The sequence below is a fragment of the Caretta caretta genome, chromosome 1 (genome assembly GCF_965140235.1).
Source record: "Caretta caretta isolate rCarCar2 chromosome 1, rCarCar1.hap1, whole genome shotgun sequence".
Classification (NCBI taxonomy): Eukaryota; Metazoa; Chordata; order Testudines; family Cheloniidae; genus Caretta; species Caretta caretta.
In genome coordinates, this window is record NC_134206.1 from 233,056,612 (window position 1) to 233,075,450 (window position 18,839).

Consider the following 18,839-nt stretch of genomic DNA (forward strand, 5'->3'; position numbering starts at 1 on the left):
ATCAACACAGGTTAACTGCCTTGGCTGAAAAACCCTCCTTGCCTCAAAAAAGGGCTGAGAAATCAAATATGACTTCAGCCACACAGCAAAAAACAAAAACAAAACAAAAACAAAAAACCACTAATGGAGGCGTCGCTGCTGCAAAGAACTAGTCTGGGGCCTGGGGATACTAAATGGGAAAGCAACAAACGATGGGTTCAAGAAATGCTGTTCAAATCAAGCGCCATTCCACAGGTGTGGCAGAGAGCTGGAAATGGCCTAATTAGAGGCATTTCTGACAGGAAGTTCATTAGCTGACCATGGTTAGGAAGGAACTGAGGCTGAGTGTTCTAGACGGCACTGAGAAGAGGCACTGTCAATTGGTCTCACCATGAGGTGGGTCAGCTGCTTCGGACAGCTGAGGAAACTCCAGCCTGTCTCTCACTAGTGGGCTGAGGGCCATGAATGGGAACTCAGTTGATATGGTATCTTCAGAGAAGCTAAGCTTTTCCTGCGGGTGGGGAACCTCTGTACTGATTTCTCCTGCACAGGTGCAGGACCAGGCAATGAGGAAATAGGGTGAAAGAAGGAATATGGGGAAAACTTATTTATCAGGCTTTGATAAATGAGAATACGTTTCCCTTTTTGCTTGCTGAATAAGGATGATACTTGTGCCAAATATCAAATCTAGCTAAGTATGGGAAGGAAAGCAGAGTCCAACAAGCATTATCTCCTCACCTCCCCAAGTTCATGGAAAACCATCTGTGAGAGCAAGACATGGCTGGAACCACAACTTGGTTGAGGCGTGTCAGCTTGGTGGTATGGACACAACTAGGTGATAGACACTCCCCTAGCCTGAGTAGTTTTAGATGGGCTTTCCAGTAGGATCTTGTGCTGCACCACACCTTGCAGGGTGGTTTAGTGTTCGAACTCAGGCAGTCAGCCAATGACAGCATGACTTCAGACTCTGACTCAGTGTTTGAGTAACCCCTCTCTTCCTGTGGGCATTTCCATGCAAGGAATAATTTCCTCCCACATATTTAACAAGAATTCATCTTTATTCAAGAATTTCTTGGTTTACTCTTGCACAATATTTTAACGATAACCCTAATTGCTTCTAAAGCACATCATCTTGTATTTAGCAACATAGCATAAGAAGGACACAAGAGAACAATATTCACATCTTGTGAATTTCAAGGTATTTTTGTAGAATTTAAAGTAAATTACATGGTTCTTCTGAATAATCTCTTGGGACTTTGAAACTGAAATCTTTCCCTAACTTAGAACATTTTTGTTAATTTTAATGTGAGCATTTGGTCTGAGCACAGGATTTGAATTGCACTCCTGGATCTGCATTTGTGGTCTTGGACAGTCACTTGACCTCTTTTCCTCAGTTTTCCGATCTGTAAATTACTGACATTCCTAATTTAAGCATGCTGTAGGGACTAATTTAGGGTGGTTGAAGTGAAGTGCTTGAAGCTGTACACTGCTACACAAGAGCTAGTCTTTATGATTCCTCTGTTTTATTCTGTGACAGCCTGATTCTGTAAAACCTAAAGAAATGTCTGCAAGGCATCTTTCCGGTAACATATGGACACAGATTCCATGCATCAGTTTTTGGCAATGTAACTGATCCTCAGCCATGAAAAATCACTAAAATCCTAATAATTAGGTGAAGGAAAGTAGTAAGCAGGGAAAAAATTGGGACAACCTGAATAAATGGAGATGTCAGAGGGTAAGATATTTTTAAGTGCCTGAGTGATTCAGGGCACAAGTCCCATTTGCTCCTAAATCACTTAGACACTTTTGAAAGTTCCACCGAGAGTCTTTAGATAAATTCTTGGCCCAGATCTTCAAAGGTATTTAGCCACCTAACTCCCTTTGACTTCAATGGGAGCTAGGCACCTAAATACCTTTGAGGACCTGGAACATTCTTCTGAAGACTATCTGAATAATTAATAAGGGGAGCATGTTCTCCAAAGACTTTGAACGGCCATTCGCAAGACATTTCCTGTGTTAATTAAGTTTTAAAGATGAGGAGAAAAGTTTGCACCCTTTTTGTCTTTTCTTCATGCATAAAGAAGGCCCAACATATTTTTAAAGGTATTTTCTGCTTGTATTTTTGCACTGCAAATTCAGGTCTTGTCTAGCCTAGAAGAATGTCAGGTGCCTGGAGAACTAGTGAAATGACGACATGAGGAGAGTGAATGTTGAGCAATTGATAGTGGAGAGGAATTCTAGCCAGACTGTTTGAAATTCTGTGTCTTGTTTGTGTTTAACTTCAATGACTCTACCGTAGATATTAGAAGATCTCAGTGTTAATGATTCAACATCCCACTCCTTACATTAAATATAGGAGGGAGTTACAACTTCTGGGATAGTAGGTTCTCCTGCAAAAGGCGGGGAGGGGGGTACCAGAGTTGATGTTCCCAGGGTTGTGGTTTTATCCTGAATGTCATGATAATTGATTATTTTTTCTTAAAACCCTAAACCCTGGCATCATGTGAATATACCAGAATCTCAGCTTTCTTTTTTCTTTTTAAAGAAGTTTTTAGCCCTCATGTTTTTTGAGAAAAGCTGGAAAACACAAACCCTAAAGGCTCAAAGGCCAGAAAGCAAATAAACAGGATCCAGATGCATTATTTTGAAAATCTCATTATTTTTAAGACAGTGATTTTTGAAAGTTTAGTATTGATAATGCTGAAGTCCTGATATTTCTAAGAAGAAAATAATTAAGCACTTTCAGTTTATACACCATAAACCCAAACTTTAAAAAAAAATCCTTACCAGATTGCTTTAAGAATCTTTAGTATTACAGATACACTTGTTTCATAACTTTATCTCCACTTGTCTCTTGTTTAACAGCATAGAGGACATGGATTAAGAAGGAAGGGAAGCAGTCTGGCCATGACAATCAAAACATCCTAATAGAATATTATACAAGCTCATTTGCAAACTTCAAATCCAGAACTGAGTTTGGATTTTGGGTGTACTCAAATATGGTGGGCTGATTTGGGCTCATATTTATTTATTATCAAAGGTTGGAAGAATGACAAACAAGGAGATAGAGTCAGGAAGGGACTATTAAACACAGCTTTAAAGTTTGTGTTACTCTTGGTACAGGAAAGAAGAATGACCATAACCAGTTTGCTATGTGTTTATAGTTTTTACCTGGGTATGTTGTTTGTCTTATAATAAACCTCTTGACTCACTAATCAACTATCCAGAGTAACTCTCTGAGCTATGACTGTGCAAAGATGAATGCCTTAGGTTTTGAAATTGTGCAGCGAAAGGCTACTCTGAATATTTTAGCTACAGCATGATATATTATCTAATAAAATACAAATGAGAGAGGCTTATGGTATGCTGAGAAACAGCAGTCAACAGGCTGCTCAGAACAATGGGAAGGAGGGACTCAGTGAGGTATGAGATGAAGAGACTCAGTCCAGCACAAAACCTACAGGCATTAGCTGCCACTTACAATGTGAAAAACTCAGTGAAGTATGAGGTGAAATGGAAATCAATACACTATGGCTGGGTTACATTTCAAAACAGTTGATTAATAAATTAAATTGGCTAAAAGGAAATGAAAGTGAATATAAAAAGCATTAATATGTCTGAAATGATCATACAATTAAAACACAATAAATACATTTACTATCTTAATTTGCATAAAGCAAGGCTGGTCAGGTTCATTATTAGCTTGAAAGATGTGAATAGCTGAAAGTTATAATGATTCACTTCTATACTTACTGGTGGTATAAATTACTAGAGTTGACACATGGAGAAAAGTGTAGCAGCATTCTGAAAATATCTATATAGAATGTTCCAATGGGCAGTTCAGGCAAAACTCCCATTAACACTCCTTGCTTGGTCAAAAAGTCCTCTTCATCTCCTTTTGCTTGAGTCGGGACTGCAGGATTAGGCGTTGAAATCTTGTTTATTCCAGATGGATAATTTGAGGTAGTTTATGGAAGGCTAGTGATTGTGAACACTGAAAGTAAGGTCCTGTGTTTCTGGTAGAAAACATCTGAATCTGAGGATTCACCATCTTTCAATCAAGGCTGGATGTCTTTCTAAAAGATATGCTGTAGCTCAAAACAAATATTATGAGCTTGATGCAGAAATTACTAGGTGAGGTTCTCTGGCCTGTGTTATGCAGGAGGTCAGACTAAATGATTACAGTGTTCCTGCTGGACTTGAAATCTATTAATTTATGAAGTGAAGGTCTCAAATTGGAATGTTACATAGTAGAAATCAATAGTTAATAAGGTTGTTAGAAAAATAATCTTTGCAGACAAGCCATAAAAGACTGCAGAAGAAAGTGATGGCTATTAATCTGATACAATGAGACAGAACAATGAGAAGAATCTCTTAGGAAATCACAGTATGTCATTCCCCACAACTATTACTTATCATGGTCGGGCTTAGAGGCCAACCAAGAATGGGTCCTGTGGAAAACAGCTTGTGTTCATTCAATTAAAGACTGTATCACAGTGCCTACACCAATAGGGGGCGGGGATTAAGGTTACACAGGCAACCTCAATTCTGGGATTTCCCAACTTTTGAGTGCTTGATTTTGGAAACTTAATGTTCTTCTAACATAGTTCATGTTGTATGTGTATGAGACTTCCTCAGTTTTTAAAAAAGTAAACTGAAAAAAACTAATTCCATCATGTGTCATCATATTGACACCCACATGTTTCATCAGCAGGGTTGGAACCTTTAGATCTGCCACACAGATCTCTGCCATGTGAACTAACAAAGTCACTGATACTGCTAGTAGGCTGTCAATCCTTTTGTGGCCCATCACTTCAGAGGGATGAGGTGCTTTGCCAGTGGCTTTTCACAGACATTTGCTGACTGCGGTGGAATGGTGAGACTCAGGAATCTTTGGTTCCTTTTCAGGCCCTGGAGAGGAATGTGCTGTAGTAGATACAGACTTTTCTGCCCATTTTCCCCAAACATGACCCATTCTGCCCTGTCTCTTCCAATCTGTCTATGCCCCAGTCCTGTCTCTTCCCCACCCCTGGCTCCTTGTCCCAGTCTGATTCCCCTCACCTAGCCAATGCCAGTCTCCACTCCTTAGGCTTCTCATCCCAGTCTCCTTCCCCAGCCAGTCCTAGTTTCCCCTTTCTGACTCCCCCCACCCCTGCTCCCAGTCTCAGTTTCCTTACCCAGACAGTCTGTTTCCTCCCTCCTGGCTCCCCATCTGATCTCTCTCTCCCTGCCCCGGCCTCCAGTTATGTGCCCAGCAACCACATTCCCCTCACCACTGGATCCCAGGCCTAGTCTCCCTTCCTAGACTCCTCATCCAATCTCAAGGTCCATCCTTCACCCAGCTTCTTCTCACAGTCCATTTGGCCAGGAACTATGGTTCTTCATCAGATCTGTTCCCCCTCTCCTCACCTCCTTTCCCCCCCTCCCCAAAAAAGTTTACAGTCCCAGTTTCCCTGTCAGTTGTTTGTCCAATCTTAATCTTATCCACTGACTCCCAGTCCCTTCCCCCATTTTCCTGCCCAGCTGCCAGTCCTAGTCTCCTTGCCCCAGCGGTCCTGGTCTCTCCCAACTTCCAGTCCCAGTTTCCATTTCCTCCCCCTCCATCAGTCTCCCATGCCAGTCTTCCTCCTCGGGCTCTTTGTCCCAATCTAGCTCTTCCCCCCACCTTCCACATTTGGCTCTTTTCCACTCTTCATTTGTTTCAGGTGCCTTCCTCTTCCACACTGCCTGGGCATCAGCAGGGTGGTGGGGGGAGTATTGAGAAAACAGGAGAGAGAGGCTCCCTGCGCTCAGTTCCTGTGCCTGGACCCAGATCTGAGCAGCCAAGAAAATTGAAGGGAAAGTTATGCTCAGCCCTAGACTGGAGTATCTTCAGTGTAGACGGAATCTTCTGTGAATTAAGCTGTGAAGTTCTGGCAAGTATCTATTCAGCAGGTGAAATCTGCAATTTTTCAAAGATTTATAACTTGGCCAAATTTGAGTGGATTTTCACAGGGATGGCAAAAGGCAGATTCCTGATGCAAAGGTGAACACCCCCCACACACCAAATTTGAAGCTTTCCCCAAAGTGTAGGGGTGCTAGAGCTTCTCAAAGAAGAAGTTGCCCCAAAAAACCCCTAATGTGTTTGCCCCCTGGCCTTGTTCTTAAAAGAGGCTGAACCTTTTGGACTGACATTTTCCAAAACTTTTCAGCCTGCGGCAGACACCCAGCATATAAAATTACTGTAGAAAAAGTTAAAGGTTGGGAAAGTTGTAAGCAACGGAAAATAGAGCTTTCTAATGGGCGGCATTGGGCAACCTTAATAATGGGTGGTACTACAAGTCCTTCATATAATGAAATAGTTTTCATGTTTTTTGGCAGAGACCAAGATTTGAATGAGCACAGAGTAAAGCTGGACAAATTTTGTTGTTCAGTTTCCCAATGATTCATCAACACGTCTTTGAAAGCTTCCAGTTACTAACTTTGTTATAATAACACCTCTTTAGCACACACAATATGCTTTGCTTCAAAAAAGTAGCATTATAATGAGAGAGGAGTGGGAATACATATGCTTTTCATCTACGCTGAATAAAATCCTATAAAATGTAAAGCAAGTCTTAAAGGCACAAACAAGCATGAGACAGAAAAATGCTAGTAAAATAAATCCATGTGGAAAAACGTTTCAAATGCATACTGGAAGCCTTTCATACCATACCATATATTAGAACTAGACTGAGAAAATTGTGTTATGAGTCACAGAATGCCTGATAAAGGCATGTCTCCAGAACTGATAAACAAGTTCCATGCAAATCTCTTGCATGTCATGTTACTTTTCCTCTGATAAATATTTAAAGAAGGGATTTGTCTTATCACAATCACTCTTTAATGTAGGACAGTGAGAAAAGACAGCAGTTTTTTTTATTATTGCACATGGGAAGTAACTTTACGTCTTGTGATTTTTTTGATTTTTTTTTTTTTTTGGTCTGTGTAAGCAGAATTATAACAAACTTGTTAAAAACTATACCATACAAACTTTCATATACTATAGCCAGGAACCTGCAAACACTTAGGCATGTGAATATTACTCACATACATAAAGTTACCGACATATGTAAGTGTCTGCAGGAATGGGGGTCTCAGTAAATTTCTTTATAAGCAGTTGCTGTTCTAGTTTGCCTGTTTTCTGCCAGCACCTCTTGTGGTTTGCAGTGCCCAGGGAAACAGTAGAGCACAAGCTCCACCCTTCCAGTGGTAAGTTCATGGCAACCATCAATCAAAATTAGTTGCCTCTGGCAACCAACAACAAATCTGGCTGAGTTAATCACAGGGATCAAGCATGATGCGAGACATGGTTATTAGTACATTGATGTTCCGCTGAGAATTCCTGGCATCGGGAAGATTTAACATGCAGGAACTTCCAGAAAGTAAGTATTATGTAATGTCTGAAGGATAACTAAAAGAGAACAGCAAATTCCAGGATTAATTTAAAGCTCCTACAGCTTGGTTGTATCCAGTTGCTGTAACTTAGAGGAGGAAGATACCCAGAGCCAGCATTAAAACTAATGATCAGAAGATTAAACTCTTGCTCCTTTGAGATGTGCTTGATTATGTTATGGAGGAAAGCTACATGCTGAGAACTTCAGTCCTACCCAGTATCACTTGCAGTCTGCAGCAGTGTTTCTCCACTTGAAAATCTGCAGACATGGATATTTTATAGTGCTTGCATTTTTAATTTCCTAGTTTTATTAACTGGTTTAGTCATTTGTATCTATTTGTTTGTTTGTATAATTCCTTCCACACCTCAGCAGGGTAAGAGGGCTTGCATATAACATGCAGTATACTGGGCCTGATTCTCTATTTCTAGGTATGCTGGGCAGTCATTTGCATCAGTGCAATACTTGTATAAAATGCTTCCATTCTTACTTAGGAGCATCTTACACCCACTTCATACTGGTGCAAGGTGCATGGCAACAAAGAATAGGAAAACACAGACAATTACACTCACACATGCATTATGTGTATGGGGCCAATTCATGCCTTTCACGAGGAAGGGCCAGAGAACAATGTGCAGCATTCGCAGGCAATCATCCCAACAAGGGCTGGGTATAGTTTTACAGCTTGACAAAGTGGGAGAGGGGCGGTAACACTCCAACCCAGCAAGGTCCAAACATCAGTGCATTCTGGATTCCATGGTGTACTTTCCCTTAGCTGTCTGCACCAAACCTTTTGTCTTTGACTGCAGGAGGCTGATGGGGGAAAGGATAGGGTTAATTTAAAGAGATAACAGGCTCACCTTTATCTTCTGCAAACCCAGGGTTGTGAGTTCAATCCTTGAGGGGGCCATTTGGGATCTGGGGCAAAAATTCGGGATCGGTCCTGCTTTGAGCAGGGGGTTGGACTAGATGACCTCCTGAGGTCCCTTCCAACCCTGATATTCTATGATTCTATGACTCTATGAAATCCACAAGGTTTCAAAAGGGAGCATGCAACAGAGAGTGACTATGCTTCAGCTCCACATCTTTCCTGAGTTCCAAACGTAGGGAAGTGGCCTCTGTCGGGTGGGAGGGAAATGGATGCTGCTGCATTACAGCACTTCTTCTCCCAACAAAATCTGGCCCATTTTTGTGGAAACTCAGCTATGTTCACACCCTTTGTGGCACTTTCCTGAAGGCATGATCTGGTCCAGTGGTTATTTTTCCTATTCTCCTAGTGCCCTTTTGTAAGAAACGTGACATTTTTCAAAGAAGTCAAGTCAGAGTTCATCACTGGCTTGGCTTGACACTCACACATATATTGTAGATCAAGAAATGGAAGAATGATTTTCGCTAATGTAAAAGGTGAAAATTTCTGCAAAGTTTTAAAGCTCTCTCACGCTTATTCAAGATCTAAAAATAATTTCCTCCTTTCATTAATTCATTAGCAAAACCACAAACTGTATTGATAGAGTGTGACTTAACACCTGGTGCAGCACAGAAGTCATGGTAGAAAAGTATCCAGCAATGCAACTGTTGCAGCAAACTCTCTGCCCTGATCACTTCTAACATGCACTCCCACGCAAGAGGAAAGCGTTTCCATTTGGAAATCAGTGATTGAGACAATGTTGCCTAGTGAATAGAGCATGGGACTCAGATGACCTGTGTTCAGTTCCTGGTTCCCTGGCTTGCCATGTGACTTTGGGCAAGTCGTGTCACTTTTTTGTGTCTCAGTTTCCTCATTTGTAAAATGGAGATAATGATACCTCAATTGTAAAGCGCTTTGAAATCTATGTATGAAAAGTGCTGTGTAAGAGCTACTTATTATTTTAACCTGGTTTTGATCATGCATCTTGAATTCAACAAGAGTCATTGCTTTCCCTGGTACAAATCGGTTTAGCTTTCCTGAAGTCAATGGAGCTACACTCAGGGTCAGATTTAGGGGCAGTCAACCCAGGCAACCACCTGGGGTGCCAGGCTTGGGGGGCTGTTTTTGTTGTTAGCAACAAAAGGGAAAATAGAATGTTTGAAGTAAAATGTTTCAGGTGTTCTGTATGTGGAAATCAGATCACTGACTTCAAATTTCTAGTCTCAACTGTGGTTTGGTATTCAAAAATTTAACAAATGGAGGGGGCGAGGGGCATGAAGACACTGCACTGATTTACCCCAGCTGAGGATCTGGCCTATCATTTGATATGTTTGTCTGCATTTGTGCATCAGCACCTTTAATGAAGTTACCTTTGCTTTGGTAAGTGTTGAACTACTGCTATAGGGCCTGAAAGGGGAGCACACAACTTTGTTTCTGTGTAGGTATTAAATATTGGTTTTTGTGGTTTTTGGATTTCTTGGTGACAGAGTGGAAGATTACCCAAAAAGGAATTAATAGGATAAAATATACTTTTCAGCCAATTACTGGCCAAATTTAAGATCTAAACAATTTGACAGTAGTATTTATTTGTATTACACAAGCATCTAGGGGTCCTAACCAAGATCAGATTCCTGGTAGGTTAGGCACTGCAAAAACATGTATGAGAGAGTCCTGCCTGGAAGATTTTACAGTTTAAGTAGACTATACAGACAAAGGGTGGTGATTGGGCCTCAGTTCTCCATCTGTAAAATGGGAATAAAGAGAGGAAATGACTTGCTCCAGGTCATACAGAAAGTCCTGGCAGAGCCTGCAATTGAAGCCCCATCTCTTGAAGCCCAGGCCCGTGCTTTAACGCTTTTCTCTCAGTAGCTTTTTAGTTTCTCTTGTTATTGGGGGAAGTAAACAATACCAATTCCTTGGCAAATGATACCTTTCAATGCATTGCATGTTGAGAAGATTTGGAAAGAATTTAGTTTTCTCCCTGCTTTACTAATAGACTTTAAAAATAAGGTGACATATGTATAGTGATGAAGGATAAAGGAATAAAGATATAGGAAATCCTAATTTGTATTATACTGGTACATCAAAGAGCTACTTTTCCTTAATCCACTTACAGCTTCTGCACTCCTCACACAAAACCAAGGAAAATCCCCCCAGAACTTCAAGAAGAAAGGAGGAGGGAGAAGTGAAGCAAATCTAATAGTTAGGAAAAGTATAATTTATTGGCTGAGCACATAAAAGCAAATATAGGGTTACATTTAAAGCTGTTGTGTTAGAATAGAATGGAGGAAGCAATTGTATCAACAGCCAAAACCAGACCAGGTTACAGAGCCAAAATTTGGCCAGGTTTGGCAAGGTTCATGAACCTAACGGGAACCAGTGCCAGGTTTTGATTGACCTTGCATCCAGTTATGAGTTTGGGTGAAAACCACGCAAAAGGCAGTTGTTTCATAATGTTTAACCTTGAACCAGGTGAAATTAAGTGATTTTAGCTGAGTTTCACTTTGGTTTTTTTTTTTTTGTTCAAATCAGATTCTAAATTCTTAGGGGTGCAAACTGACACGAAGCAAAACTGAAAAGGGTCACATAAATCCCTAAACTAAACTAAAGCCCCCAAGTTTAGAAAGTTCAGCTTTAGTTCTTGATTCTCCCAGGTTTACTCATGCAGAATAGTACGAGGCAGGGACTGTTCATTACAATGTAGACCCTGATCCTGACTTGGGTGTCTATGTGCTACTGTATTAGAAATAAATAACATATGGACCAAAACTCCAGTACAAACAACCCCAGGACTTTGGGGAAGTTCAGATCCACATCTGCACTTGGGGCATAGGTTCATCTGTGCTCCGGTCACAACAAGATGCACTGGTGTGAATGTGGAGTGACTTTCCTTAAGTCACACAACAGAGGGCTTGTTTATGTGGACAGTTGATGCACAGCAAGCTTCCCTTTTATTAAGCACAGCTCAGGTTGTGGGCTCCCAGCAGTGGTAAATTCACACTTAGTTGGCATGTAGGAGCATGTGCCACCCATAAACTCCGTCCTGCCGTGGCCTCTACAGAAGACAGCGGGCAGAGCACCAAAAGTGGTTGGAGCCACTGTTGGAGGAAACAAGGTCTGGGAAACACACTGATCCAATCAGTGCCCATTAGCTGGGCAGCCTCCATTAGTTGGTTCTCAGCCTAAGTTAAAGCTGCATTTCCCCAGCAGAACCTCTGGCGGTGGGAGGGGGTGTGTGTGCTGGCATTCCCACAACAATCCTCTCCTTCCAGGGTTGAATGGCACAATAACTAGGTCTGAGTGAATATTTTGCAAAGAAAAATTTATCTGATGAATTTCCCCTCTTTTGTCTCATGGCATCGCTGAGCAGATCAGGATTTCCTCAAATTTATTATGTGAAAAGAATTGAATTCTGTGGCAATATTTATTCTTAAGGCTGTGAATTGATCATGAATTCTTCTCTGCAGGGACTTGTCATTCAGGCTGTGCTGCTTAGTTATGACTGGTCAGATCCAATACTGAGGCCAAATTCCAGCCCCCATTATGGTCCCTCTTCACTGCTCCAGTAGTGGAAAGAGAACAGAGACGACCCTGGGGGAATTCCCCAGTGCAGGACTTAGAATCAGGCTGGCATATGTGACCCTACACTACTTCCTCACAGCCCCTGGTATATGGGTGAGCTGGAGACAGGAGAGGGAATGGCTAGTGGTCTGTGCACCCATAATCCTTGTAAAACAGCCTACAGTCAGCCAGATAAGCCTGCCATAAATTAGAGAAGCCCCTGGAACTGCTGTAGTTTACACTTAGGGCTACCCTAGACATAGGAGCAGCCCAGAATCTGGGAGATATGAAGAAGTCTAGAGCCACCTTTGCCCTCCCATCCCTCTCTTGGGCTGTACCTTTTGTGATGTGTCTCCTGAGAGACAGCACAGAATCTGGCCCAAGGCACTAAATCTGTTTCCTGATTGCATGCCCGTGCCAGAGACACTTTTGCAAATACTCATGTATGCTAAAGTTATGTCTCTTCCAGTAACTTTTGTGCCAGAACAGCTTCACTGTGGGCAAGATTTACTAATATGCCTAATTGATTAAGAGCCCCAACAGATTTAGGCACTTTTAAAAATCCCACCTGGTCTGGGTAGCCGCACAAAGCAAACAAATATAATTCATACTCCGGGAATATAAAGTATTCACAGAGCTCTAAAAATAGCAATGATAAAGAAAAGCACATCAAGTTAATACAAACAGCCTGAGTTGTCATGCACCAAACACCTATGGCTAAAACAATTCCCAGCTCTCAGAAATCAGGAGTCATGAGACCATGCGAAAAACTCTTCAGTTTAACATTTAATAACACTCTATTTTCAAAGCAGCCCTATTTTATCACAAGCTGATTCAACTGTACAGTAGTTTTGACACCTCTGATTGCTAATTCACCATTACTTGAAGGCCAAAGACCATCCAAGGTTAGGAACACTCCAGTTAAAAATAAAATCGTGCCAATTCTTCACTTCATGCCTTTCTTCCCCTCTGCTGTGATATAAAGTATCTCCAGCTTTTACTTCAATAAAAGAGCAACTCATAATATCGGCTTGAACCAGTTTTCTCTGATTTGAGTCTCCCAAGTATTTTATTAATTAAAAGCTAGTATTGTATTCATAGAGTAAGAGAAAAAGGCAGGGGTGGGGGTGGACTACTGAAGGTTTCATGTTGCATTTAGCATTTTGTTTTCGTGCCTAGATCCTGAGCCACTTTTCACCACAGTCCCAGCAGACAGGGGACGTAAAGCTAGGTAGCTGGCTGAAAGGATCATCTCAGTGTGTCGTGGAAATTCTGAATGGGCAAAGCAACTCCTGTGCTAGCTCCTAGGCAAGCACTGGGAATGTGGCTGCATGAAAAAAATGTGGCTCATAGATCCCAGCTGCTAGATCAACACCCTAGAGCCCTCTCCTTGCGAGGCCGAGCAGAAAATCTAGCACAGGGGTGGCCAGCCTGAGCCTGAGGAGGAGCCAGAATTTACCGATGTACGTTGTCAAAGAGCCACAGTAACACGTCAGCAGCCCCCAATTCCCCCCGCTCCCAGCGCCTCCCACCCATCAGCAGCCCCGCTGATCAGCGCCTCCCCCTCCCTCCCCGCACCTCCAGATCAGCTGTTTTATGGCGTGCAGGAGGCTGTGGGTGGAAGGGGGAGGAGGGAGGGCACAGCAGGCTCAGGAGAGGGGGTGGGAAGGGGTGGAGTGGGGGCAGGGCCCGTGGCAGAGCCAGGGGTTGAGCAGTGAGCACATTGGAAAGTTGGCAGCTGTAGCTCCAGCCCCGGAGTCGATGCCTATACAAGGAGCTGCATATTAACTTCTGAAGAGCCACATGTGGCTGCGGAGCCACAGGTTGGCCACCCCGCTCTGGCATTAACAGAGACAGGAAGTGCTAGGGAGTAACACTCTAGTGTCCCCTAGAGGAAGGTAAAGAAAGAGCTTTGGGCCTCACAGGAATCTTGTTTCAGCTTTTGTGACATGGGTGTTGGGGAGGGAAGGAGAGTTAGAAAAGATGTCTGTGGTAGATAGGTGAAGGAATGGGCAGGCTGCGGGCAGGTGAGGACCTTGGACGTCTGTAAATTGTTATGCCATTGTTACTGTGGTTCTTGAAGAGCTGTTACGTTCCACATTGGAGGGGTCTATATTTGAGTGTGTATAATGGGGTAGTAGGGGGACAGAGGATGAAATTGATGGACGTGATCCCCATATATTCCTTTTCTGTCTTACAATTGCATTATGAAGTGTAAGTAATGTTTGTAAAATGTTTTGAGACCCTCAGAGGGAAGCTGCTTTAGGAATGTAACATATTTTCATGGAGAGTACATCACCTTTTACTGAGGAAACTGACTCAGGGCCTGCTCCTATGTAAATCCATGGGAGTTTTGCCACTGACTTCAGTGGAAACAGGATTGGGCCTTCTGAATGGCAACAGGTAATAACATCAGCGAGGGTGTTGGATGGGAGCCACTATGCTATTGCAAATATATTTGTATTTTCTCAGCTAAGTAAAGCCTGCAGGATGAGCATCATTTAGGAAGGACCGTCCCTATTTCTTACTAAATATTTCCTATGCTGCCCTTCGATAAAGATCTTGTATTCTAATGGATTTCCAAGGGGGTATCAATGGGGCATTGGGGGCATGGATCATCATTCATGTAGCACTCCCGTCAGTACCCAGCCCAAGCTGGGGAAGCTGATGATTCAGCCAGCAGACCAAATTCAGTGATGAATCCTGGTCACATGCCACTTGATGCACGTTGTTCATAAGCTAAGAAGAAAAATGGGGCATTCCCCAATTGTCCATATTTATAACATTTCAACCATACCTGCCAATGTTTGCAATGGTTTAATGTGGAACAGAAAGTGCCAGACCATCACACAGAAACGTGAGATAGATGGTGCAAAATAGCTGAATTAAGAAGAACTGCTTCCTATCATGACAGGTTTCAGAGTAGCAGCCATGTTAGTCTGTATTCGCAAAAAGAAAAGGAGTACTTGTGGCACCTTAGAGACTAACCAATTTATTTGAGCATAAGCTTTCGTGAGCTACAGCTCACTTCATCAGATGCATAAAGTGGAAAGTACAGTGAGAAGATTTTACATATACACACAGACCATGAAAAAATATACATTGTAAGGAGAGTGATCACTTAAGATGAGCTATTACCAGCAGGAGAGTGGGGTGGGGGGAGAGAAAACCTTTTGAAGTGATAATCAAGGTGGGCCATTTCCAGCACATTTCCAGGAGTTAACAAGAACGTCTGAGGAACAGTGCGGGGAGGGGCGAGGAATAAAAAAGGGGAAATAGTTTCACTTAGTATAATGACTCAACCACTCCCAGTCTCTATTCAAGCCTAAGTTAATTGTATCCAATTTGCAAATTAATTCCAATTCAGCAGTCTCTCATTGGAGTCTGTTTTCGAAGTTTTTTTGTTGAAGGATAGTCACTTTGAGATCAGAAATCGAGTGTCCAGAGAGATTGAAGTGTTCTCCGACTGGTTTATGAATGTTATAATTCTTGACATCTGATTTGTGCCCATTTATTCTTTTACGTAGAGACTGTCCAGTTTGCCCAATGTACATGGCAGAGGGGCATTGCTGGCACATGATGGCATATATCACATTGGTAGATGTGCAGGTGAATGAGCCTCTGATAGTGTGGCTGATGTGATTAGGCCCTATGATGGTGTCCCCTGAATAGATATGTGGGCACAATTTGTTGCAAGGATAGGTTCCTGGGTTAGTGGTTCTGTTGTGTGGTTGCTGGTGAGTATTTGCTTTAGGTTGGGGGGCTGTCTGTAGGCAAGGACTGGCCTGTCTCCCAAGATTTGTGAGAGTGATGGGTCATCCTTCAGGATAGGTTGTAGATCCTTGATAATGCTTTGGAGAGGTTTTAGATGGGGGCTGAAGGTGATGGCTAGTGGCGTTCTGTTATTTTCTTTGCTGGGCCTGTCCTGTAGTAGGTGGCTTCTGGGTACTCTTCTGGCTCTGTCAATCTGTTTCTTCACTTCAGCAGGTGGGTATTGTAGTTGTAAAAATGCTTGATAGAGATCTTGTAGGTGTTTGTCTCTGTCTGAGGGGTTGGACCAAATGCGGTTGTATCTTAGAGCTTGGCTGTAGACAATGGATCGTGTGGTGTGGTCTGGGTGAAAGCTGGAGGCATGTAGGTAGGAATAGCGGTCAGTAGGTTTCCGGTATAGGGTGGTGTTTATGTGACCATCACTTATTAGCACTGTAGTGTCCAGAAAGCGGATCTCTTGTGTGGACTGGTCCAGGCTGAGGTTGCCAACTGTGCCTACATATCTATTCAGGGGACACCATCATAGGGCCTAATCACATCAGCCACACTATCAGAGGCTCGTTCACCTTCACATCTACCAATGTGATATATGCCATCATGTGCCAGCAATGCCCCTCTGCCATGTACATTGATCAAACTGGACAGTCTCTACATAAAAGAATAAATGGACACAAATCAGATGTCAAGAATTATAACATTCATAAACCAGTCGGAGAACACTTCAATCGCTCTGGACACTCGATTTCTGATCTCAAAGTGACTATCCTTCAACAAAAAAACTTCGAAAACAGACTCCAATGAGAGACTGCTGAATTGGAATTAATTTGCAAATTGGATACAATTAACTTAGGCTTGAATAGAGACTGGGAGTGGTTGAGTCATTATACTAAGTGAAACTATTTCCCCTTTTTTATTCCTCGCCCCTCCCCGCACTGTTCCTCAGACGTTCTTGTTAACTCCTGGAAATGTGCTGGAAATGGCCCACCTTGATTATCACTTCAAAAGGTTTTCTCTCCCCCCACCCCACTCTCCTGCTGGTAATAGCTCATCTTAAGTGATCACTCTCCTTACAATGTATATTTTTTCATGGTCTGTGTGTATATATAAAATCTTCTCACTGTACTTTCCACTTTATGCATCTGATGAAGTGAGCTGTAGCTCACGAAAGCTTATGCTCAAATAAATTGGTTAGTCTCTAAGGTGCCACAAGTCCTACTTTCCTTCCTATCATGAGCTCTGATAACATACGACGCAATGGAAGGAGGTGGCAGTATTGTTACCATCTGATAGTTTCAATTTAAACTTTTTTTTAGTACAAAATAGTGATCAGACAAGAGTGAACCAAAAGCAGCAGCTGATTATATTGGCAGCATTATAATCTCATTTAAAAATGAATGCAGAACAATATGTTTATTCAGCTATAATGACAGTCTATCCATACAACACAATCTTGCCTTGTTTTGCAAACACCAAAGGAACTGATTCATGTCAAACAAACAAACACTATTCCCCCCCCTCCCATGAATAATTCCTGTTAATGATATATACTTTGAAAGATAAATATTTTTTCTTGTGTATTTGGACACAGTTCAGAGCAATTAGAGCCTCTAGGATGGTTCAGACTATTATTTGTTCTACTGACAGGTTTAGAAAAGTCACACAGCATGATCTATTTTAGAAAAGACATCATGAATATGGCCAAAGTAATGTACGCAGCTGGGTTTAAGTGCTTCATTTCCACTATTGTTTGTATGTAATGGTGATGGAGATTGATGCTTGTGCGCATTCATCAACATGTATATTTCCTTGACTGACGAGTCAGACAATGGCTGTGACACAGCTTTCAGTTAGCATCCCCAAGGCTTCCTGCAGATGTTTGATGGGCACTCATCTCCACTCTTATTTTGAAAGCCCATTTGGAAATAATAGCCCTATTACAGGGAACAGTAAGCGGAGGCAACATTATCAAAATGATTTATCCTGTCTGATCCAAACACATTCCCTAGGGCTTGCAGTTGGATATTTATCCCCTTGTCCCTGTTCTCCCCCCCCCCCCGCCCCCAGCACATTAAAATTATCCTGGGAGGTGGAATCAACTTATGATACATTGCAAAGATCCCCTTGTCTCTGCTCCCCAACTCTGGTGGATACACAAATAAACAGTCTGTGGTCCTAGAATTCAAATAAATGTCTTTAATGTCACCGTATTTGCTGTGATCTTTAGTTCACTGCAAGGCCATTATTTCTGTGGTGGAATAGGAAGGCAATTTTTAAATGATTTCCATTAATTGTTTTTGATGGGCTTTGCACTTCCATTTCTTTCAGGACCTCCACCACAGCTGAAATAGCAGCTAGCAACAACTGTGTTTAAACATGAATTTTTGCAAGCAGGGGGTCTAGTAAAGTTTCCTTGACTAGAGGGAACAGGTGCTTCTAGTCATCTTCTTCTTATCATCTGGGGTTGGGTCATCATGCACCTACACTACAAATTTTACTGTGGTTAAGCAATGTACTTAAATAGTGACCTGACCATGACACAGCTAGGTTTAGTCTTGTCTGTGTAAATGGAAGCAAAATTGGAAAGTGTGACTCCTTAACTTGGTTTTAACACAATTTGATCTTCTCCCCACATATCTGCCCAAACTGGTTTATAGCAGACAGGAGACTACCACGTGTAAGCATAGTGCTTAAACGTGATCCAAGCTGGAGTGTAGGTAGAGACTTGTTCTGTAATAATACCTGGCACTTGTGCTGTGTCTTACATCTATGGATTTCAACATGCTTTACAGTGAAAAGCAAGTATCTTCATTAGGGCTGGTCAAAGAAATGTACTTTATTTTTGCTAAGAATTTTTAAGAAAATGAAGAAAAAAGTCATTTGGGTAGAATATTTTGGGATTTTGCTGAGAAAAACGGAACAAAAAGCAAAAACCTGACAAATTTCTACAATGGAAATATTTTTGCTGAAATTTCCATTTTGCCAAAGGGCTGTTTTTCTGGCTGAAAAGCTTTCAGCCTGCTCTAATCCTTACCCCCTATTTTACAGAGGGTGAAGCTACGGCACACAGAGCAGCACTTGTTTGCCCAAGATCAATGGCAGAGCCAAGAACAGAACCCAGGTTTCCTGACACCCAGTTCAGCACCTTATCCCCTGTTTTCTATTGCTTCTTTTCACATACCCTGGCTTTACAGTGGCCAAAAATCAGCGTT

At 42.1% G+C, this 18,839-nt stretch overlaps 1 protein-coding gene across 6 annotated transcripts in view; it reads left to right on the forward strand.

Moving 5' to 3' along the window:
• LMNTD1 (lamin tail domain containing 1) overlaps nucleotides 1–18,839 on the forward strand; it is a 307,951-nt gene that overhangs the window by 29,297 nt on the left and 259,815 nt on the right. The window contains exon 1 of one of the 6 annotated variants that reach the window (XM_048826042.2): nucleotides 7,262–7,382. The exons of the other annotated variants lie outside the window; for them this stretch is intronic. The gene's annotated coding sequence lies outside the window, so the exon portion shown is untranslated. Of the gene's footprint in view, nucleotides 1–7,261; nucleotides 7,383–18,839 lie in introns of those variants that run through there. 6 annotated transcript variants of the gene reach the window in all.